Source organism: Triticum dicoccoides, chromosome 1B (genome assembly GCF_002162155.2).
Source record: "Triticum dicoccoides isolate Atlit2015 ecotype Zavitan chromosome 1B, WEW_v2.0, whole genome shotgun sequence".
In the NCBI taxonomy this organism is placed as follows: Eukaryota; Viridiplantae; Streptophyta; class Magnoliopsida; order Poales; family Poaceae; genus Triticum; species Triticum dicoccoides.
In genome coordinates, this window is record NC_041381.1 from 412,730,793 (window position 1) to 412,738,006 (window position 7,214).

Below are 7,214 nucleotides of genomic sequence, written 5' to 3' on the forward strand. Positions count from 1 at the left end.
GGCAGCGGCGCGGGCTCGCGCGGGCCCGATCCGGGTCCCGCGGGCCGCGCGGTGGGAGGAGACCGGCGAGACACGTGGCGCTCGCGGAGTGGAGGAGGGAGGCGGCGGAGGTGACGTGGCGGCACCCAATTGGTCGGAGCGACGTGGCTGCGGGGCGGCGGACGCGTCCGGCGGCGGGCGGACATGTCCGGCGGCTGAGAGGGAAAGGGCTAGGGTTGGACTGCGCGAAAAATCCGGGAGGGAAACATATTTATAGGTAGAGGGAGCTAGGAGAGTCCAAATGAGGCACGGTTTTCGGCCACGCGATCGTGATCGAACGACCGAGAGCATGGTGGGGAGTTTGCTGGGTTTTGGGACACTTTGGAAGGGGTGTTGGGCTGCAACACAAAGAGGGCTTTTGCGGTTACCCGGTTAACCGTTGGAGTATGAAACGGACTTCAAATGGCACGAAACTTGACGGGCGGTCTACCGGTGGTATACCAAGGCCGCTTGGAAAACCTCGGGCCATTCCGAGAATGTTTAACACCCGCTCACAACAGGAGACAAAAGGGAAACGCCGGAGGGCATAGGAGTGCCGGATCACAAAACGGACAATGAGAAAAATGCTCGGATGCATGAAACGAACACGTATGCAAAATGAAATGCACATGATGACATGGAAAAATGCAACACGCAAGCAAATGACATGGCAATGACGGCGAATAAATGAAGGACACCTGGCGCATCGAATCCGGGGCGTTACACTTCTCTCACGATAGAAAATAATATGGTGGGTGAACAAATTACTGCCGAGCAATTGATTTAAGAGCACATAATTATGACGATATCTAAGGCAATGATCATGAACATAGGCATCACGTCCGTGCCAAGTAGACCAAAACGATTCTGTATCTACTATATTACTCCACACATCAACTGCTATCCAGCAGGCATCTAGAGTATTAAATTCATAAAGAACGGAGTAACGCATTAAGTAAGATGACATGATGTAGAGGAATTAACTCAAGTAATATGATGAAAACCCCATCTTTTTATCCTTGATGGCAACAATCCAATACATGCCTTGCTGCCCCTACTGTCATTGGGAAAGGACACCGCAAGATTGAACCCAAAGCTAACCAGTTCTCCCATTGCAAGAAAAACCAATCTAGTAGGCCCAACTAAACCGATAATTCGAAGAGGCTTGCAAAGATATCAAATCATGTATATAATAATTCAGAGAAGACTCAAATAATATTCATAGATAATCTGATCATAAATCCACAATTCATCGGATCTCGGCAAACACACCGCAAAAGAATATTACATCGAATAGATCTCCAAGGACATCGAGGAGAACATGGTATTGAGAATCAAAGAGAGAGAAGAAGCCATCTAGCTACTAGCTATGGATCCGTAGGTCTGTAGTAAACTACTCACGCTTCATCAGAAGGGCAATGTTGTTGATGTAGAAGCCCACCGTGACCGAATCCCCCTTGGCAGGACGGTGAAAAAGGCCCCTAGATGGGATCTCACGGGTATAGAAGGTTGCGGCGGTGGAAAAGTGTTTTCGTGGCTCCTCCTGATGGTTTTGGGGTATAAGAGTATATATGGGCGAAAGAATTAGGCCAGGAGAGCTCAGAGGGGCCCACGAGGTAGGGGAGCGCGCCCTCCATCCTTGTAGCCACCTCGTTGCATCTTCGACTTCACCTCCAAGTCTCCTGGTTTGCTTCTGGTCCAAGAAAGATCATCGCAAAAGTTTCATTTCGTTTGGACTCCGTTTGCTATTCCTTTTCTGCGAAACTGTAAAACAGGCAAAAACAGAAATTGGCACTGGGCTCTAGGTTAATAGGTTAGTCCCAAAAATAATATAAAATAGCATAAAAATGCATATAAAACATCCAAAACAAATAATATAATAGCATGAAACAATAAAAAAATTATAGATACATTGGAGATGTATCAAGCATCCCCAAGCTTAATTCCTGCTCGTCCTTGAGTAGCTAAATGATAAAAATAAAATTTTTATGTGGAATGCTACCCAACATATTTATTCATGTAATTTTCTTTATTGTGGCATGAATGTTCAAATCCGAAAAATTTAAAACAAAAGTTTAATCTATACCTACTATTAAAGGGAATAGGTATTTTTGGTTTGGTTCCGCTTTGCTTCGTCCTATTTTGATGATTTTTACGTACGCTATTTTTTTGATTTGAGATCAGTTTCACGAACTTATGACGTGCGTGCAAGGGAAACGAGAAACAAAGGGCCGAGGACGTACATGCAAAGGAAACCAGGCTGGCCGGCCCATATGTCTATTTTAGTTGCCAGCCCATATTGCGCTGAGGACGCTTCGTCGCTCGGTGGAGGTTCGCTGAAAAAAGGGACCCATACGCATCTTCCTCCTCTCCTCGACCCTCGCCGCCGCCATAGCTCAGCCCCCTCGCCGCCGCGGCCGCACCTCAGCCTGCTCGCCTCCCCGCTGCCGCGGTCGCACATCAGCCCACCTGCCGCCCCCGTCACACCCCTCCCCCTCCAATGGATGCCGCCCCAACCATCTCATCCATTAGGAGGTCGGTCGCGGCGTCACGAAGTTGCTGGCATTGCCCTTTTCGGCGTGGGTGAAGGCGTACCATACGCAAGCGAAGGTGCAGCTTCTTCAACATATGCCTCACCACGGGGCTCGCTGTGCTGCTGGCGGACAGCCGCGGCATCGCCGGTGTGGAGCGAGACTTCCAGATCACCCAACGGCCGGGGTTGGAGGACTGTGTTGCCATAGCTCCGCATCGGATGCGAGCGCGACATGGAGCAGCTGCCTCCTTTCCCGTGACGAGAAAGCCCATAGCCCCCGCTAATCTCTTCTTATTATTCACTCTGAATCTATCTGACACATATAGTACATGCTTATGTATTGTCTCAATGATTATCCTATTTTTTAGGAGTCAACTTTCGTTTTCTGCAAGGTCACCAGTTCATGAGGTACAGTATGAGTATATCTTGGAATTGATGATGGATTTACTGTCCTATAGCTTCTATAATTTACCGCACTATAATTTTTCTGATTGTTTGAATTTACAGTAAGCTTATGTTTGAATTTACACTACCCTGATCGAAGATTTACAATCCTACAAGTAGCCTAAAGGTTGTGATTGTTGTATTTTACAGTGACCTGGTATAGATTTTACACTATACAGTTACCTAAATTTATAGTGTTACATTTTTTCTGAACTATTGGTGTTCTAGAAATGTTTTGATGATGCTCTTAGGTGTTGATCCTTATTTTTACTGGAAGAACTATTTTAAGAAGATGCTGAGAGTACTGACCTGCAGTTTTTCTTCTTGGTGTGACTGTAGTTTCCTGATTGTGTAGCTATTCTGTCCCCTTCTTCCTCCATCCTCTTTTTTTTACTGAAGTTCCAGTATCTTTGTTGTGATCTGGTTGTTATTGACTGGAATTTTAGTAAAATGAACACTGTAAAAAATTCATCAAAGTTGAATATGTGATACACTTTAAAAGTTACCGTTTATTCATAGTGAGTTGACTGTAAATTTCAACTGAAGCCATTGTATTTAAAGCTTCATGACAATGAAATGTTTAGTATGTGATTAGTTCATCATGTGTTGATCACTGTACAACAGGTTGATGATGATTTTACGGCAGCCTAATGATGAATTTATAGTATGTTTGTGTTCAGGAGTTTCTTCCACAAGTATCAACTTTCAGATCCTTGATAATGCCATGATAATTTCGCTTTGTGTTCCAAAATTGCTATGAAGAAAGCAAAACTGTCAATGACCTTGAGAAGGTCGTGAGAGTACTGACCTGGCTGTGTTGCGTTTTGGGCCCTTTCATTGCTCGCTCATTGGATCACGGAGCGCATAGGTCATACATACACGTGCCATGTTTGTAGTGCCTGAAGAAATTGGTTGAATGCCCCTTTATTTGCAGTCAAGTTTTTCCCCCGTTGGTGTCAGATTGTTACTGGGTGACATATTTGATTGAAGGCTAATTCAATTTCAGTCGATTGTAATATGCACACTCCCTTTTTTAATATCAAAGTGTTCTCTTTGGGGGAGTCCTATACGGCGTGCACCCTCCCTCGCGCGCTGGGCGTTCTCATGAGCAAGCCCTTTTTTCTTTTTCTTTCTGTTTTTGATTTTCGATTTTTTTTCCTTTTTCTTTCCTCTTTTTTCAATTTTACTTTTTCAATTTGTTTGCAAAATTATTTTCAAATTCTTGGACATTTTTTTGTTCACGAATTAAAACAATGTTCATTTATGTAAAAGCAATGTTCAACAATTCAAAAAATGTTCATTGAATTCAAAAAATTTCATCGAATTTAAAAAATTATCATCAAAATTCAAAATTTGTTCACTAAACTAAAAAAAGTTAATTAAATTCAAATTTTCTACATTGATTTCAAAAAATGATTTTTTGAAATTATAGACATTTTTTGAATTCAAGAACTGTTTTTGACAATTTAGAACTCACATTTTTTTGAAATTTTAGAACCTTTTTGTAATCCCAAATTATTTTAACATAGAATAAAACAAAAACAGAAAATAGAAATGAAAAGTAAAAAATGAATAAATATACAGGGATCGTCCTCCCCGCGCATGGACCGGCCTAACAGGGGCGCGTGGGGGGCTGGGGTCCCTTCTCTTCTGTGTGAAGTGTCTATCTCAATTTCTTTGTTTGGGCCAAGCCCAAATAATGAAAATACAAGAATAATGATTCTCAGCCAAACAATAAACTTATATATATATATATATATATATAGAAAAGTCAATATAGTAAAAATAGTTTTATAATAAGTACATAGTTAAATATATTCACACTTTTTGAAAATGGGTCAAGATTCCCAAAAGTTGTTCCATTTTCTAAAAAATGCATTTGGAAGTTTTCAAAAAATACTAATATTTTATTTTTTATTAATAAAGCATTTATTTTTATTTTAAAAATCATGCTTTTCGAAAAGAAGAAAAGAAAACAGATTCAGAGACTATTTCATGAACTACTCTTCAATCATGCCAAGAATGCCAAGGTGGCTTCTTAACGACCAAAATTCAACTGAGAAGCAATGATCAGTGTGACATTAATAGCAACATTTATTAGAACTGAATATAAGAAATGATGTGTAATGACAAAGAATTCCTTCGGGACTTTGCGGAGTCGAAGGTTTGCTAGATGCGTCTTTCGACGAACAAAGTGGCCATGTTTTAGCTAAGAAAGGATGTATGATTAAGCTTTGTAAAATATGGTTCCATGTCCCGCCGGCGTTTGTTATCATGCTGGTAGGCTCGGAATAATGGAAATTGGTTAATAAATCACAGTTATTTCAACTAAAAAAAGTACGTAATGACATATGAAGCAGGTTTTGCAAGATTTCATGCCCGTTGCAAGGCACGGGCTTTTGTACTAGTGTTGACATAAAAACAATAATACTTCAAGCATAGTAACAAGGCAATTATGTCTTCTCAAAATAACATGGCCAAAGAAATCTTATCCCTACAAAATCATATAGTCTGGCTATGCTCCATCTTCATCACACAAAATACTCAAATCATGCACAACCCCGATGACAAGCCAAGCAATTGTTTCATACTTTGATGTTCTCAAACCTTTTCAACTTTCACAAAATACATGAGCGTGAGCCGACATAGCACTATGGTGGGAGAGAATATGGTGGTTGTGGAGAAGACAAAAAGATGGAGATAGTCTCATATCAACTAGGCATATCAATGGGCTATGTAGATGCCCATCAATATATATCAATATGAGTGAGTAGGGATAGCCATGCGACAGATGCACTAGAGCTATAAGTGTATGAAAGCTCAAAAAGAAACTAAGTGGGTGTGTGTCCAACTTGCTTGCCCATGAAGACCTAGGGCATTTGAGGAAGCCCGTTGTTGGAATACACAAGCCAAGTTCTATAATGAAAAATTCTCACTAGTATATGGAAGTGACAAAATAAGAGACTCTTTATCATGAAGATCATGGTGCTACTTTGAAGCACAAGTGTGGAAAAAGGATAGTAACATTGCCCCTTCTCTCTTTTTCTCTCATTTTTCTTTTTTTTTCTTTTTTTCTCTTTTTTTCATGGCTTCTTAGGCCTCTTTTTTTCTCCCTTGTTTTATTTCCTCACATTGGACAATGCTCTAATAATGATGATTATCACACTTCTATTTACTTAAACTCGAAAAATTACAACTCAATGCTTAGAAAAAATATGACTCTATGAGAATGCCTCCGTCGGTGTACCGGGATGTGCAATGAATCAAGAGTGACATGCATGAAAGAATTATGAAAGGTGGCTTTGCCACAAATACTATGTCAACTACATGATCATGCAAAGCAATATGACAATGATGAAGCGTGTCATAATAAATGGAACAGTGGAAAGTTGCATGACAATATATCTCGGAATGGCTATGGAAATACCATAATAGGTAGGTATGGTGGATGTTTTGAGGAAGGTATATGGTGGGTGTATGGTACTGGAGAAAGTTGCACGGCCCAAGAGAGGCTAGCAATGGTGGAAGGGTGAGAGTGCGTATAATCCATGGACTCAACATTAGTCAAAAAGAACTCACATACTTATTGCAAAAATCTATCAGTCATTGAACGAAGTACTACGTGCATGCTCCTAGGGTATAGATTGGTAGGAAAAGACCATCGCTCGTCCCCGACCGCCACTCATAAGGAATACAATCAATAAATACTTCATGCTCCAACTTTGTTACACAACAGTTCAGCATACACTACAAGGGAAAACCTTATACACAACATCTTAGTAGTAGCGCTGGAGAAAATAGGGCGCTACTGCTACTTAGTAGTAGCGAGTTTAAATAAACCGCGCTACTGCTATTACTTTAGCAGTAGCGCGTTCTGCTAAAGCGCACTGCTGCTATACTTGTACTGGGCGCAGATGGCTAGCCCCACTTAGCAGTGGCGCGTATGCTTGACCAGCGCTACTGCTACGTCCCTTGGCAGTAGCGCGTTTCTCTGAAACGCGCTACTACTTACTTACCTTATCCTAGAGCGGTTCACTGCACCCTCTCACTCACTCTCTCCCTCTCACTCGCTCTCGCCCGACCGCACCGAACCCGTCGTCCGCCACCACCGTGCTGCTCCTCGCCGAGGTACTCCCTCCTCCCCCCTCCTCCTTAGGGCCGCCCTCCTCCCACCGCCCCTCCCTCCTCCTCCTTCGGCCGCCCCCTCCCTCCTCCTCCG